The following is a 15,090-nucleotide window of genomic DNA, read 5'->3' on the forward strand; positions in this document are numbered from 1 at the left end:
CTTTTCCTTTAGCACTTCTCCGTCTCCTGCTCTTCAACTCCTCAGAGTGACCTTGAGTCCTAGTGGGGTAGGACAGTATCCATAGGAGATATGGGTGGATCCCTGCAGGACAGGGTCCATAGGGGTGGGTTTTATTCCACCGGAAACGACTGAAGCGACTTGGCAGCAGCAGCAGCAGGGTACTTCGGTGTATCTTTGGAAGGCTAACGTGTCTCTGATCACTGTGCGTCACTTCCTTAGACCCTGGAGATCCCCCTCTTCCCTCCCTCACTCCTCCTGTGTCAGGTCTGGAGGCGGTATCTCCTCTGGGCTCAGTCCTGTGTGGGGTGCTGCCCTGTGGGTAGGAGGCGAGGAGGGTAGAGTCTGGTGGGGAGAGGATTGTGCAGCTGGATGATCTCAAACCTGGGCCATGCCCTTTGGAGGTGGGGGGCTGGTACAGACTTCAGTTTGAGGGATGAGGGGAGGTTTCCAGGGGGAGGTGTGGCTGACTCCCTAGGGACGGACAGCCACGTAAGGTGGAGGCGTGTATTGCAGGAGTTACGGAATGGGCACGGCTGGCAGCAGGCTGGGAGGGGTGCCAGGAGGTGATCCTGAATGCAGGGAAGGATGGGACTCATCGCTGGATCCTCAGTGATGGGTCACACCTCAGACCTCTTGGCTTCCAGGTGAGAAAGGTACTGACGATGTCTTGGGGTTCTTGGGTCCTGGCTTCCCTCTCTGTTCACTCCTCGCTGGCCTGAAATGGCTCCAGAACCCACAGCAGAAGCTGAGCCACAGGGGCAATACTGGAATTTCTTCATGTGATGAACAGACTTCGGAGTTCCAGTTGGAAGAAGACTCCAAGGGGATCATGTGCCTGCTTTTCTTATTTTGGGTCAAACAGGTGACTGAGGGGTGCTTCTGTGCTGCCCGACTTGGCACGTGCTGCTCCCCACATCCACTGGGCAGAGCCGGTTCCCCTGAGACAGTCTCCTGACAAAGTTCACGAGCAGAGTGTTCTGAATTCTTAGTGTTTCCCGTCAGGATTGCGCTTAGCCCTGATATGGGCCCGGTTCCTTCCCCATCTTCAGCTGCATAGTTCAGCACCGTCTGAGGGTGGCAAGACATCCTGGTTTACTCGGGATGGAGGTGTTTCCTGGGAAACAGAACTTCCAGTTTGAAAATAGGGAAAGTTGCGGGCAGACTGGGACAGGATGGTGACCCTGCTTCCCTCTGGAGCCACAGAACCCCTGTCCTTGCACTGCCAGGTGGATAGAGTCCACTGGGAAGCATCCAGAATATTTCTGGGGTTCACTTGGTCATCCCCACGGGGCTGCAGGAGCCGTTGTGCGGTCGTTGAAGATTTTCCAAGGCTGGCCCGAGGCTAGGTGCTTCCTGCGCTTGGCTGTCCTCTGGCCCTGCCCCCTGTCCCAGGCTCCTCCATGGCTCTCCAGCTGCCCAGGGCTCCCCCTGACCCACATCTCCAGGCTCTGTGTCCTTGTCTTCTAGCCCCTGATGTACTGCTGGGGGATACTTGCTTGAGGTCTCGCTTAGAAAAGACCAAGACTGCTTGGGATCCCAAGATGTGTCAAGGTAGCAGATGCTTTCCATGGCCTGTGCCTGGGGTGACGGCTTCTTGAGGCTCTTCCCTCTTCTAATCTGTCCTGAGTACCTCTGGGAGATTACTCCTTTCCCAATATCATCTCCTTCCCGTTGTTCCCATGATTAAATACTCACTGGGTCCAAGTTAGAGACAACAGGGGATTTCAAGCTCTCTCTCTCTCTTTTTTTTTTCATTTAATATTTTCAGAATACTGTGCTTTCTTCCATCCAGATCTGATGAGGAAGCCCAATATTCAAAGCAGATCACAATGAAACTTCTTATGTTGAAATGGGAGCAAAGATGACTTCAGAGGAGCCTCCATGGGCTCAGATTCGCTGGGCATGGTCTGAAAGGCACCAGCCTGCAGACACAGCTGTTGTCTTCATCACAGAGGACCGCACATGTATTAGCTACTACTGAAAGCAATGTCACCCTACTCCAGTACTCTTGCCTGGAAACTCCCATGGACAGAGGAGCCTGGTAGGCTGCAGTCCACGGTGTCACTAAGAGTCGGACACGACTGAGCGACTTCACTTTCACTTTTCACTTTCATGCATTGGAGAAGGAAATGGCAACCCACTCCAGTGTTCTTGCCTGGAGAATCCCAGGGACAGAGGAGCCTGGTGGGCTGCCGTCTATGGGGTCGCACAGAGTCGGACATGACTGAAGCGACTTAGCAGCAGTAGCAGCGGCACGTGCTTAAGTCATGCTTCAAGAAAAGGAACAGGGGGATTACTGGCTCACAGAGCTGGGATGGGCCTGGGGGAGGTTACAGAGCCAAAAGCCATCCTGCTGGACTCAGGCTCAGGAGTCAGGAGAGGTCATTTCTCCATCAGCTGTGTCTGCTGCTCTGTTCAGCGTCTCTCTGAAGACCAGTGCATGCAGACCCCGTGGTGGGGAAAGATGGCTGCTGGCCACACGCCAGATATACACATTCCCGGGTTAGTGACCCAGGTGGGAGGAGAGACCGTCCCTCTCCCTGGACGCTCTGTCTGAGGCCTGGACTCCGATTGGTCCTGACTGTGTCATCCACAACCCTGTGGCCTGAGCACTGTGCTGAGTAGTACTTCCCTCAGCCAGGCTGGCTGACCCTCCTGAGCTGGGCCAGGGCTGAGGAGGAGGAGCAGGGTACTGTGGTGGGCCACCCCACCAGAACAGGCAAGGGAGGTTCCCCAGGGAAGCTGGGGTGCCAGGAACACAGAGGCAGTTATACCTCCTCTATAGCATGGGCTTTGGAGCTTCCACAGCTTGGTTTGAATCTCAGGTGTGTGACCCTGAGAAAATTGCTTCTTCGAGCGGGCTACAGTCCTTGGAATCGCAAAGAGGTGGACGCTGAGTGATTAATGCACATACATGCACACTCCTCACTTAAAAATGGGAATAGTATTTCTCACCTTGCAAGGCTTGCTGTCATATTACAGGCATATAATAAATGGTGTCTGTAGTTATTATTCGGAGAAGGCAATGGCACTCCACTCCAGTACTCTTGCCTGGGAAATCCCATGGACGGAGGAGCATGGTAGGCTGCAGTCCATGGGGTCTCGAAGAGTCGGACACGACTGAACAACTTCACTTTCACTTTTCACTTTCATGCACTGGAGAAGGAAATGGCAACCCACTCCAGTATTCTTGCCTGGAGAATCCCAGGGACGGGGGAGCCTGGTGGGCTGCCGTCTATGGGGTCGCACAGAGTCGGAAACGACTGAAGTGATTTAGCAGTAGCAGCAGTAGTTATTATTGGGCTTCCCCGGTAGCTCAGATGGTTAAGAATCTGCCTGCAATGTGGGAGACCAGGGTTCGATCCCTGGGATGGGAAGATTGTCTGAAGGAAGGCATGGCAACCCACTCCAGTATTCTTGCCTAGAGAATCTCTTGGACAGAGGGGCCTGATGGGCTGCAGTCCTTGGGGTCTCAAAGAGTTGGACACGACTGAGCAACTAAGTATGCATGCTTGTAGTTGTTACTGCTCCTTTTAAATCTGACCTCACCCACTTCCCTCTCTCCCCGCTCCCCAACACGAATGCCATGGTCATTTTGCAGTGGTCTCCTTGCCGCCCAGTGGGGCTCACTCTGGGCTTCTCCTGTTAGAATGTTCCATTCTTTGCTCTCCGGAGTCTGAGGCTCCTTAGGGCCACCTTGGGGGCATCTGAGGAGGGGGCCAGGTGCATCAAGGGGCTTTGGAGGGCTTGGCAGTGCACAGCCTGAGCATCTGTACTTCACCAGAGCAGTTCAGCTTTCGAGATCCATTTTACATATTGGTTTATAAAAAAGGTTTCATTTTGAGAAGGGATTTAGAGATGTTACCATCCTGGACCTTACAGGGATACTGCACACATTGGGGAAGAGAAGGACCCAGATTGTGGCAGCCTCTGCTGGCTCACAAGGTCTTGCTGCGCCCCCATCTCCTGGCTTGGTCTCAGAATCCCCAGTGGCCCAGGGCGGGGCTCCTCTGGGGCCATGACATCCTCTTGTCCCTGCCCTGGGAACTCTGGGATTTAGGTCAGTTCTGTAGCTTCTGCAGAACTGAACGCCATCACTCAAAGTCACACGTGGCCTCTTATTACTCGGCTGGTCCACATGTATTGTTCTGCTCACCCTCCTGTTACTTGCAGGCATAGAGGGGGTGACGAAGTCAGTGACCACTTGAATTCACAGGCAGGGGCGTAGGCAGGCATTGCCAGGCCCAGAGTGATTGGCATCTGAATGAGCACAGGAGACGGGAGTAAAAGGTCACCATCCTTCACACCTTAAAAGGGCCCCTGCTCTTCTGAGGAGGTGCTGCTCTGGGATTGCTGTGCCCAGAGAGGCAGCATCAGTTTCCTAGTTACAAAGTAACACACAGAGTAAGGTCTTCCTTCCTGTTCTGTGTGGAGGTCCCTTACTCCCTGCCGGGAAGCAGAAAGATGAGGGCAGCAGGCCTGGGCTCTCTCAGCCTTGGGTACCACTATGCTTTTGGTAATCTTCTCTGCTTCAGCACCTGTGTAGGAGGCAGGCATCCTCCCAGCAATCAGGCACAGAAGGTGCTTCAGCTCCCAGGTGTGATACCTCCATCAGCTAAGATGTCAGGGCAGTTTCTGCTTCTTTGTGGACCTTCTCAGAAGCAAAGGTCAGGATCTGGGTTCAGTAAAGAGGATTTTAGCTGATTTGTTACCCACATACATGAGTTGGGAACAGAGTTTTGGAGCAGTCCCACAAATATGTCCCTCATCTCCTGACTCCCCTCGCTTGGATCCCCTGTAAACTTCTAGCTCTACCTTTCCTTGTAAGACTTTTTTAAAATTGTGCACTGGGATGACCCAGAGGGATGGTATGGGGAGGGAGGTGGGAGAGGGGTTCAGGATTGGGAACACGTGTACACCCGTGGTGGATTCATGTTGATGTATGGCAAAACCAATACAATATTGTAAAGTAATTAGCCTCCAATTAAAATTTTAAAAAAAAGATAAATAAAATAAAAATGTGGACCATTTTGAAAGTCTTTATTGAATTTGCTACAACATTGCTTCTGTGTTATGTTTGAGTTTTTTGGTCGTGAAGCTTGTGGAATCTTAGCTCCCCAACCAGGGATCGAACTCACATGCCCCCTGCGTTGGAAGGCAAAGTCATAACCACCAGACTGCCTTTGAGTCTGTCCTATCTGCCACTACCTCTTCCCTGGGACCTTCTACATGAAGGGTCAACCTTTTCATGAGTCTTCAGACACTATAGACCCCAGCTGGATGGGAAGAAGGTTTTCCTCTGCTCAAACTTTAGAGGATGAATGAAGGGGTGTGTGGCAGTTGAGCTTCCATCAGAGAAATAGAGCATCTGTAATGTAGAATGAAGGATTTGTTTTAAGGTTCTGACCTTGTGCACTCGTGGGAGCTGGTACCACACTCTGTAAGTCTGTTACCTCTGCATCTGGCATGGGCCTGAAGTCAGCAATGTTGGCAGCTGCGGAGACGGGGGTTGTGAAGTGGGGGAAGCCAGAGCCAGCTGGGACCCCCGAGGAGAAGCTGGGACCCGCCTCAGTTTCATCCACTTCCAAACATCCCACCTGCAGGACGTGGAATCCCTGCAGTAGAAGCTCACGTGCTTTGTCATGGAGCAGCAGTTCTGGCCCAGGACCCAGAGAAGCCAGAAGAGGAGATCCACGGTGGGGCTGCAGAGATGCGGCCTGGCTCCTGCCTGACGCCAGCAAGGGGAGTGACAGCGAGCTCCAGCTGCAGCGTGACCCTGAGCATGGATTCTGAGCCTAAACGTGGCTGCAGCGTCATGTCCATCTTCCAACTCCTGCACAAATTCCTCCTGTGGCCCAGAATTCTGTGCGCACGGAAGAGAATTCTGGAAAAGATTGTTTCAGCTTAGCTAAACTGATGTGGTGCAAAGTTGTCACCACTCAAGGAGACAAATTTCAACCACAGATCCCTGTCTCCTTATGACCTGTGGTTGGTTTCTTTTTAAAAAAATGTTTGTTTTCTGTTGGAGTATAGTGTTCATTTATTTTTATTTTGGGGTATGCTGGGTCTTCGTTGCTGTGCATGGGCTTTCTCTAGCTGCGGTGAGCGGGGGCCGCTCTTCGTGGTAGCACAGAGGCGTCTCTCGTTGTGGCACACAAGCTCCAGGAGCGTGGGCTTCAGGAGCTGCAGCCCGTGGGCTCACTGGCGGTGGCTCATGGGCCCTGGAGCGCACGGGCTGCAGCGTTTGTGGCGCACAGGCTCAGATGCTCCGCAGCGTAAGGGCTCTTCCCAGACCCGGGATGGAGCCTGTGTCTCCTGCACTGACACTTGGACTCTCATCCACTGTACAACTGGGGAAGTCCTGGTTGGTTTCTTTTTTTTAAAAAATTAATTAATTAATTAATTTTACTTTTGGCTGCGCTGGACTTCATTGCTGCTTGGGCTTTTCTCTACTTGAGGAGAGCAGGGGCTCCTCCAGTTGCCGGGCTTGAGCTTCATGTTGTGGGGGCTTCTCTCGTTGCAGGGCACAGGCTTAGTGCATGCAGGCTGCAGTGGCTGTGGCTTCCCGGCTCTAGAGCACAGGCTCAGGAGTTGTGGCGCCTGACTTCCGTTGCTCCGTGGCATGTGGGATCTTCCTGGGTCAGAGATCAAACCCATGTCTCCTGCAGTGGCCGGCACAGTCTTTACCCCTGAGCACCCAGGGAAGCCTGCTTGGTGGGCAGACACCCCTCAGCATCATTCAGGCCACAGAAAACAACACCATGACCACCACCTTTTCCCCAGTGACTACACAGTTCCATTTCCCAAGAGGAAAATAGATTCTTCCTGTTACCAACAGTTAACTCCACCCCCTATGAAGTGATCACCCTAGCAGGAAACTCTGCTTCTTTCTTGGGTTGATCATCTTATGACGAGTCCTCCACTTGAACTCTGAATGCTTCCAGTAGTTTCTTCAAGATGCCCACATTTCTGCCTACAAGGCTGTGTGTGTGTGTGCATGTGCTCAGTTGAGTCTGACTCTTTGTGACCCCATGGACTGTAGCCTGTCAGACTCCTCTGTCTGTGGAATTTTCCAGGCAAGAATACTGGAGTGGGTTGCCATTTCCTTCTCCAGGGCATTGTCCCAACCCAGGGATTGAAGCAGAGTCTCTTTCATCTCCTGCATTGCAGGGGAGTTCTTTACCACTAGCACCACCTGGGAAGGAGGCTAGTGTCCTGACCACCTGTGACGATTAATTTTACATGTCAGCTTGACTGGCTTGATAATCCACACCCCATTCAATTCACCTGTTTGGCCTGTGCAGAAGACAGATGGATTTTGGAGAATGATAGTGGATTATCCTAATCTTAACTTGGTAGTAACTCAGAGACTGCAGCCATGAAATTAAAAGATGCTTTCCCCTTGGAAGAAAAGCTATGACAAACCTAGACAGTGTATTAAAAAGCAGAGATATTACTTTGCCTACAAAGGTCAGCATAGTCAAAACTATGTTTTTTCCAGTAGTCATGTATGGATATGAGAGCTAGATAATAAAAAAGGCTGAGCACCAAAGAATTGATGCCCTCAAACTGTAGTGCTATAGAAGACTCTTGAGAGTCCCTTGGACAGCAAGGAGATCGAACCACTCAATCCTAAAGGAACTCAACCCTGAATATTCATTGGAAGGACTGATGCTAAGGCTCCAATACTCTGGCCACCTTATGCAAAGAGCTGACTCCTTGGAAAAGACCCTGATGCTGGGCAAGATTGAAGGCAGGAGTAAAAGGGAACGACAGAGGACAAGATGGCTGGATGGCATCACTGACTTGTCGTGAGTTTGAAGCAACTCTGGGGGATGGTGAAGAACGGGAAAGCCTGGTGTGCTGCCGTCCATGGGGTCTGCCATTTCTTTCTCCAGGGGATCTTTGGATTTTGGAGTCAACATATTCCTCATTTGGGGATTGTTCTGCATCATTTCCTGAGGTGACCCCCAAAGCTGCTTATTTTGAGTGGTGGCCAGAAGAAGAGAAGATTTGATAGTAGGTCCAGGCTTCTTAGGGCATAATGAACCCAGATGGAGCCCATCCACGTTCCTTCTCCCCAGACTTCTTTGTCACCAGTTTTCTAGTCATGTTCCTTCCAAGTCCCTGACCATCCAGCCAAACCAGATGCTCTGGGCCAGAAGATCCAGCCGATCCAGCCAATCCAGTGGTGCTTGAAGTGGCAGGGGCTGATAAGGAACTGCTGGGAGCCTTTGGCTGGCCCTTCTCGGGGAATCCCAGCACAGGCCTTTAGGATTTGGGGGCATGACCCTGCCATCATCTGCAGATAACTATTCTTCTTTTGGGAAACAGCTCTTGGCCTAATACTGGGCCTTAGTAGAGACTGAACACTTAACTTTGGGCCACCGGGTTACCATAAGATCTGAGCTGCCTCTCGTGAACTGGGTGTTATCTGATCCTCCAAATCATAAAGTTAGTTGTGCACAGCAATATTTCATTCTCAACATGGAGGTGACATAAACATGGTTGGGCCTTGAGGACACAAGTAAATTAACACAACGAAGTGGCCCAGGTGCCATGGTCCCCACTCCTGCTACACAGCCTTCTGTCTCCCAGCCTGCACCCGTGACCTCATCAGGAGTTCTGTATGGCTCACTGATAGAAGGAGGGAAGTCTGGGGTCTGGTTTACAGGTGTTTCCACACGACATGCAGGCCCCACCTGAACGTGGATGGCTGCAGACTCTCTGGGGCATCCCTGGAGGGCTGTGTGAAGGGAAATCCTTCCAGCGGGCAGAACTCTGGGACGTGCACTGGGTTGTTCACTTTGCTTAGAAGAAGTGGCCAGTGATGCACTGATTCATGGGCTGTGGCCAGTGGTTTGGCTGGATGGTCAGGGACTTGGAAGGAACATGATTGGAAAATTGGTGACAAAGAAGTTTGGGGAAGAGGAATGTGGATGGGATCTCTCTAGCCACTCGCCTCTCCCATGCCCCTCTCAAGCCACATGGCTCCTTTTGGTTCCCCAGACACTCTGCAGTTTGTGCTTGCCCTTCGCCCTCCCAGAGCCCTAGATGAAGTGGCCTTCCCAGCTACTCTGGGGCTCCTTCCCGATTATTGCCCTTGCAGCGCTCATTGGTCCATTCTTGCTTGTTTCTTCATGTGTGTCTGTTACCTGCCCCCTGCCCCCACCCAACACACACACACACACACACACACACACACACACACACACGAATACAGTCCTTGCAGGCTCAGCCTCATCTGCCCTGTTCATTGTGGTTTGTGCTCTTGCCTAGCAAATGTGGAAAGCACTTGACAAACATTGCTCAAATGGGTGAATGGAGAATGTGGTGATGCCATAGAGAACTGGAGACAAACACTGGTGCAGATCCGAGGGGAAGTGTGTTAATGATTCCACTGGTCAGCCACACCATGGGATGCCTACTGGCTCAGATCTCAAATGGGCCCTTGAGAGCTTGCAGTGTAATTTTTGTATGAGAGCAAGTAGCAGCAACCCGACATTTCAAATTAATACCCTGGTTGTATGAGCCATGTGCGTTTTTTATACTAATAATTCTAACATGAATATTGAGTATTTACTACACACTTAGTTTTGCCTGTGTAATAAGCAAACACAGAATCTCAGAGGTGTTCAGCTCTCATGTCTGCAGGTCAGCTGGGTTTTTCCTGATCTGCATGGAACTTGGCTGGGTCGGGCTTCTGCGGGAGGCTGGATCCAGATCTGTTCCCTATGATCCTCCTTATGGATCCCTGAGCCAAGGCAAAATCACTGAGGGCATGCTAGTCACACAGGTGTATTTCAGGCCATTATTAGCAGCTCACTGGCCAAAGCAAAGAACATACTCAAGTGTGAAGTCAAGGGCAGGGAAGAGTCCTCACACCCCCTGAAGCAATGGCAAGGGGTTTGATGTCCAACACTATAGTATACCATACTCCTACAGTATACAGTGAAATATTCTCTATATTATGTATAGTATGTAAGCACAGTAGAACATATATATTGTATAATATACACATACACACATTATATAGTCTACATAGTATACTATATATTTATATTATATAGTATTCAGTAAATATACACTGCAAGGAGATCCAACCAGTCCATTCTGAAGGAGATCAGCCCTGGGATTTCTTTGGAAAGAATGACGCTAAAGCTGAAACTCCAGTACTTTGGCCACCTCATGCGAAGAGTTGACTCATTGGAAAAGACTCTGATGCTGGGAGGGATTGGGGGCAGGAGGAGAAGGGGACAGCAGAGGATGAGATGGCTGGATAGCATCACTGACTCGATGGGTGAGTCTGAGTGAACTCCGGGAGATGGTGATGGACAGGGAAGCCTGGCGTGCTACAATTCATGGGGTCGCAAAGAGTCAGACACGACTGAGCAACTGAACTGAACTGAATATGCTATATTATAATATAGTACCTGATGTGAAGAACTGACTGATTGGAAAAGACCCTGATGCTGGGAAAGATTGAAGGCAGGAGGAGAAGGGGGTGACAGAGGATGAGATGGTTGGATGGCATCACTGAGTTGATGGACATGAGTTTGAGCAAGCTCCGGGAGTTGGTCACAGACAGGGAAGCCTGGCATGTTGCAGTCCATGGGGTCACAAAAAGTCAGACACGACTGAGCCATTGAACTGAACTGAACTGAACTGATACTACATACTGGGGCTTCCCCTGTGTCTCAGCGGTAAAGAATTTGCCTGCAATGCAGGAGATGTATTTTCAATCCCTGGGGTGGGAAGATCCCCTGGAGGAGGGCATAGCAACCCACTGTAGTATTCCTGCCTGGAGAATCCCATGGACAGAGGAGCCTGGTGGGCTACAGTCCACGGGGTCACACAGAGTCAGACATGACTCAAGCAAGTGCGCAAACGCACACATACTACATATACACATAGAATACTGTGTGTATAGAATGCAGTATACTATATTGTGGCTTTCCTGGTGGCTCAGCAGTAAAGAATCTGTCCGCAATGCAGGAGATGTGGGTTCAATTCTTGGGTCAGGGAGATCCCCTGGAGAAGGAAATGGCAACGCATTTCAGTATTCTTGCCTGGGAAATCCCATGGACAGAGGGGCCTGGTGGACTAGGGTTCATGGGATCACGGAGTCGGACACAACTTAGTGACTAAATCACCACCACCCATACAATAACATATATACATATTATACTGTACATACACAGAGGATGAGATGGCTGGAAGGCATCACCGACTCGATGGACGTGAGTCTGGGTGAACTCCGGGAGTTGGTGATGGACAGGGAGGCCTGGCATGCTGCGATTTATGGGGTTGCAAAGAGTCGGACACGACTGAGTGACTGAACTGAACTGAACACATATTATATAAACATACTATTTATACATACTATATATGTATATAGTATGCCACAGTATGCTATATGTTATATACATATATTTTTATATGTGCGTGCATGTGTGTGTGCTAAGTTGCTTCAGTTATGTTTGACTCTTTGTGACCCTATGAACTGTAGCCCACCAGACTCCTCTGTCCATTGGATTCTCCAGGCGAGAATACCGGAGTGGATTGCCATAGCCTCCTCCAGGGGATCTTCCTGACCCAGAGATTGAAACTGTATCTCCTGCAACTCCTGCATTGCAGGTGGATTCATTTCCACTGAGCCACCAGGGAAGCCTAACTGGTGTTGGTACACACACACACACACACACACACACACACATATATATATAATATTTTTATTTTTATGTAGTTAAACCAATGTCCTTGTTTTTAATCCTTTCTGGGTTTTGTGCCATACTTAGGTCTTTTCCATTCCAAGATTAAAGATTATATTTACCAACTCATGTTAAAAAAATTTGGTTCCTATTTCATAACATCAGTCAGTCAGTCAGTTCAGTCACTCAATTGTGTATGACTCTTTGCAACCCCACGATGTGCAGCACGCCAGGCCTCCCTGTCCATCACCATCTCCCGGAGTTCACTCAGGCTCACGTCCATCAAGTCGATGATGCCATCCAGCCATCTCATCCTCTGTTGTCCCCTTCTCCTCCTGCCCCAAATCCCTCCCAGCATCAGAGTCTTTTCCAATGAGTCAACTCTTCTCATGAGGTGGCCAAAGTATTAGAGCTTCAGCTTTAGCATCAGTCCTTCCAAAGAACACCCAGGACTGATCTCCTTCAGAATGGACTGGTTGGATCTCCTTGCAGTCCAAGGCTCTCAAGAGTCTTCTCCAACACCACAGTTCAAAAGCATCAATTCTTCAGTGCTCAGCCTTCTTCACAGTCCAACTCTCACATCCATACATGACCACAGGAAAAACCATAGCCTTGACTAGACGGACCTTTGTTGGCAAAGTAACGTCTCTGCTTTTCAATATGGTATCTAGGTTGGTCATAACTTTCCTTCCAAGGAGTAAGCGTCTTTTAATTTCATGGCTGCAGTCACCATCTTCAGTGATTTTGGAGCCCCAAAAGAGAAAGTCTAAAACTGTTTCCACTGTTTCTCCATCTATTTCCCATGAAGTGATGGAACCAGATGCCATGATCTTCGTTTTCTGAATGTTGAGCTTTAAGCCAACTTTTTCACTCTCTTCTTCCACTTTCATCAAGTGGCTTTTTAGTTCCTCTTCACTTTCTGCCATAAGGGTGGTGTCATCTGCATATCTGAGGTTATTGATATTTCTCCCTGCAATCTTGATTCCAGCTTGTGCTTCTTCCAGCCCAGCGTTTCTCATGATATACTCTACATGTAAGTTAAATAAGCATGGTGACAATATACAGGCTTGACATACTCCTTTTCCTATTTGGAACCAGTCTGTTCCATGTCCAGTTCTAACTGTTGCTTCCTGACCTGCATATAGGCAGGTCAGGTGGTCTGGTATTCCCATCTCTTGAAGAATTTTCCACAGTTTATTGTAGACTGTGATAAATTCCAAATGGATCATGGACTTAAATATAAAAAAAGAACCACAACTATATTAGAAGAAATCTAATATGGGAAGAATAATCTTTAATCTTGGAACAAAATACAGGCAGGATTAAAAACAAGAACATTAGTTTAACTACAAAAAATAAAAATATTATATATATATATGTTGTTGTTGTTTTATCTGACTCTTTTGCCACCCCATGGACTGTAGCCTGCCAGGCTTCTTTGTCCATGGGATTTCCCAGCTGAGAATACTGGAGTTGGTTACCATTTCCTTCCCCAGGGGATAGTCCCAGCCTAGGGATCAAACTCATGTCTTCTGTATTGCAGGCAGATTCTTTACCACTGAGCCACCAGGGAAGCTCTTATATATACTACAGACATGTGGTATAATATAGTATTGTATATTTTATATATATATATATATATATATATATATTATACTGTGGTATATAGTATAATACTATAATACATATGGTATATATAGTATAATCTATTATATTATTCATTATAGTATAATGTATAAGTATATATTACATAGCATAGTATAATAATAGTATTTGTAGTGTAGTACACTATGGTATTATATATACAATGTATATTGTACTATAGCACTAATAGTATATAATATGTATTTTTAGATTATGTTATTTATAATCTCATCCTACATGGTCTTATTATACTCCTCTTTTTGCCGATAAAGAAACTGAGAATTGAAAGGTAAACAGACTTGTCTAGGGTCACGGTTAGAGGCAGAGCTGGAGTCTGGACCCAGGAAGTTAGACTCTGGAGCTTAATCACAACCCTGTGCTGCCTTCCATTGTTTTGATAAAAGAAACACAGTGCCTCCCAGTTGCGCTGTGGGAAATGTTGCAGGCTGGTGTCCTTCCATCTCAAATTCAGTTTCTTCAGCCCACTTCCCAGCACCCTAGGGTGTCCTTTGGTCCGATCTTTGTTTAAAGCCGTCTTTCCTTCCTATTAAAATGCACAACCTAAGGCTTTATCCCCTCAAGGTCTTCAACACCCTTGAGCATCAGTGGCTCTAATAGCTCTAAGAGATCATTTTCTTCCATTTTCAAGACCCCCAAATCCAAAGGCTTGACAGTGTGCGAATTTTAGACTCCAAAGGGACTTGTGGTAGGTGGGAGGAGACAAGGAAGCTTTCTGGGATTCTTAAATTGCTTTGAGATGGGAAGCTTACCTAAGGACCTGGAACACTTCTAACAGAGTCAAGATTTCCCTGGCACCTAGCTCCTTTAATCTTGGGGAGAGAGAGCGCACGCATGAGATTGAGAGGAAAGAGAGCAAGAACCCTCAAGATTGATGCTGTGGGTCATCATACATAGATATGCACTTACATAAAGGCATTCCATGCTGTGCAGAGGTTGAAGCTGCTGCTGAGAATCTGCTGCTGAGAATCTGCTTCAATTATGATGGAACATTTCAATTCCGTCATCTGCCACATTCTCTAACCAGAGGTCTTTCAGCACAAGACACGCTCGTGGGAAAAGGATCTGAGTGAAGGCTTAATGCCATGCCCTGTTCTGTGTGTATCTGTGTTTGTAGAAAAATTCAATACTTAATTGTATGCTTGGCCTGCTCACCACTAATTTCCAAAAGAGACATTCCAAAGCCTTGGTTAGGTTCACTTATATCTCATAAAAGCTATAACTTGACTGTGGGCACTCCAGAACTAATCCCATGTGGAGACAGGGGCAGCAGTCACCTGGGAGAGTTGGCGTTTTGGAAGACCCATTGTGCAGAGAATTATCGGTCACCTCTCCAACATCCATTCTCCTTCCTCCTTCCTAAATGCATCCCAGATTTCCCAGCATGTGGTTTGCAGATTGGTTGAAGGCAATTACCCAGTTCTTTTTTGGTTGAAGGCAATTGGCCTGATTCCTTCTACAGTGAATTGGTTCAGGAATGGGAATGTGGTGTGAGTGGCTTCAACAAGAGGAACCCCAGGAATTCTTTTAAGGTTGTGGAGAAGAGAAACTCTCTTTCCCTTGAGATATGAATGAGGAAGATGAGCCCTATTAGCTCTCTTGTGACCATGAGAGGAGTCGGCTTTAGGATGAAGATGATGCTGAGAAAGGTCCACAGAAAGTTGGGAAGGAAATGGATGCTGAGCAGCATTGTTCA

The 15,090-nt window shown here is 48.5% G+C and overlaps 1 long non-coding RNA gene across 2 annotated transcripts in view; it reads left to right on the forward strand.

Annotated features, from left to right (window-relative positions):
• The window catches only part of LOC139177980 (uncharacterized), a 191,115-nt gene that overhangs the window by 87,010 nt on the left and 89,015 nt on the right, over positions 1-15,090 (forward strand). The window contains exon 3 of one of the 2 annotated variants that reach the window (XR_011562394.1): positions 5,625-11,366. The exons of the other annotated variant lie outside the window; for it this stretch is intronic. This is a non-coding gene — a long non-coding RNA (uncharacterized lncRNA). Of the gene's footprint in view, positions 1-5,624; positions 11,367-15,090 lie in introns of those variants that run through there. 2 annotated transcript variants of the gene reach the window in all.

The sequence above is a fragment of the Bos indicus genome, chromosome 20 (genome assembly GCF_029378745.1).
Source record: "Bos indicus isolate NIAB-ARS_2022 breed Sahiwal x Tharparkar chromosome 20, NIAB-ARS_B.indTharparkar_mat_pri_1.0, whole genome shotgun sequence".
Taxonomy (NCBI): Eukaryota; Metazoa; Chordata; class Mammalia; order Artiodactyla; family Bovidae; genus Bos; species Bos indicus.